This window comes from Cervus elaphus, chromosome 1 (assembly GCF_910594005.1).
Source record: "Cervus elaphus chromosome 1, mCerEla1.1, whole genome shotgun sequence".
In the NCBI taxonomy this organism is placed as follows: domain Eukaryota; kingdom Metazoa; phylum Chordata; class Mammalia; order Artiodactyla; family Cervidae; genus Cervus; species Cervus elaphus.
Genome location: NC_057815.1, coordinates 52404807 through 52406753, shown reverse-complemented (window position 1 = coordinate 52406753; position 1947 = coordinate 52404807). Strand labels below are relative to the sequence as shown.

Here is a 1947-nt window from a genome sequence, read left to right as displayed (position 1 = left end):
GTGGCTCTGAGGAAAACTCTTGAGAGTCCCTCGGATTGCAAAGAGATCAAATCAATCAATCCCAAAGGAAATCAACCCTGAATATTCACTGCCAGGGCTGAAGCTGAAGCTCCTAAACTTTGTCCATATAATGTGAAGAGCCAACTCATTGGAAAAGACTCTGGTGCTGGGAAAGACTGAAGGCAAAAGGAGAAAGGGGCAGCGGAGGATGAGATGGTTGGATAGCATCACTGACTCAGTGAGCATAAATCCAAGCAAACTTTGGGAGATATTGGAGGACAGAGAAGCCTGGTGTGCTGCAGTCCCTGGGATCGCAAAGAATCAGACATGATTTAGCAACAACAACAAGCCTCATGGTGATTCCTATGGACTTTCAATGAGTATTTCCTAAGATGAGCTGCAATAGCACTGTTAGTTCTTGGTTCTTATCTCTTTGGTCTCAGGATAATGAGAGACACCTGCTCATCTGACACCTGCTCCAGGGCCCCGGAAATCAGACTTCCTTTGACAGTAAGTTTTCTTCTTCAGCTGCTTTCCTTGCAGGAAGGGCCTGATCCTTATCCGACAAGCTTTTTGAATGTCTCATAAGTGTTTCAAACTCAACATGTCTAAGATGCAATTACAGATGATTTTTTAAAACCTATATATTCTCTACTTGTAGTCTTCCCCATTTCGGCATATGATGTCACCATACAGTTATTAAAGCCAAAAACTTGAGTGTCAACCTGTTATTTTCATTTCCAAAATACATCTAGAATATTTTCACTTCTCTCCATGTATCTCCACCAGTACCATCCTAGTCTAAGAAAGCTTTCTTTCATTTTGACAGCTGCTATAGCCTTCTAGCTGAACTTCATGAACTTCAGGATTTTAACCTTGTTTACTTATATACCCAACCCATTCTATACACATGGTAGGAGTAAGCTTTTAAAAATATAAATCAGATCACAACATCCTTTGGCTTAAAATCCTTCAATGGCTTCTAATTGTACTTTGGCTAACAGTTTTTGTTTGTTTGTTTTTTAAGAAAGCACTTGTTAACATTTAATGAGTTTTCCAGCATGTGGCTTCAAGCCAGCAGGCCATAAGCCCCACCTACACCCCCAGTCTTCTCAGCTCTTCTGCTGAAGAATGTGGCCTTCACGATGACAGGCTGCTTTGGGAGCTTTCCCTTCCCCAAAACTTCGTGGTAACCCTAGAAGAACAGAGAAAAGGGTTTATAACACACCATGGCCAAGAGTGTGAAGAAAGATGCCGACCAATCCACTCCATCTTGGAGCCAGTGAGGGCATGTGTCTGATCTGGGCACTGCTGGGGGCAATGACTGTGAATCAAGAGCAGCAGATTTTCTCCAAGGACTCTAGCACACCAGGACCAAGAGCTGTCAGGATGTGATTGTAGTCTCGAGCTGGATAACTCGGTTCTTGGGTCCTCTCCAATGCCCTGTAAGCACCGCCTGCTTACCTCTACAGGATCACCGTGCTCTTGGCTTAGTATACTTAATCTCATTGGCTTTCTGTCAGTCCCCAGGCTACACCCAGCTTTTTTCCTGTCTCAGGGACTCTGCTGTTGTACTTTCTTTGCTCGAAATGCTTTTGATGGGGCCAGTTCTCTCTTATTCTTTGTCCCTTGACAAAATTTTAAGTCTTTAAAGTGAGGTTTTCTGTAAACCTCCCATCAGTGGTAGTTATCTCTGATATTCTCAATTTTGGCAGACTTTCCTTTTCTTTACAAAAACCTGCAATTACTTGCTGTAATTATCTTGTTATTTGTGAAATTTCTTGTTACATGTCTCTTGTACAAGAAAGTAAGCTCTATGAAAGCGGTGATATTGTCTCTTCTTGATTATAACACTAATCCTTGGCGCACAGTTGGCCCTGAATAAATATTCTTTAAATAAACAAATGATTGAATGACCTCCCACTTAAATGAGAAGGCTATAAGATC

At 41.9% G+C, this 1947-nt stretch overlaps 1 non-coding gene across 1 annotated transcript; it reads right to left on the bottom strand.

Moving 5' to 3' along the window:
- Nucleotides 1-1288: 1288 nt before the first annotated feature.
- Nucleotides 1289-1408, bottom strand: LOC122703723. Its single transcript, XR_006343577.1, has one exon. It is a non-coding gene; the product is annotated as a small nucleolar RNA SNORA3/SNORA45 family (small nucleolar RNA).
- Between the last annotated feature and the right edge of the window lie 539 nt (nucleotides 1409-1947).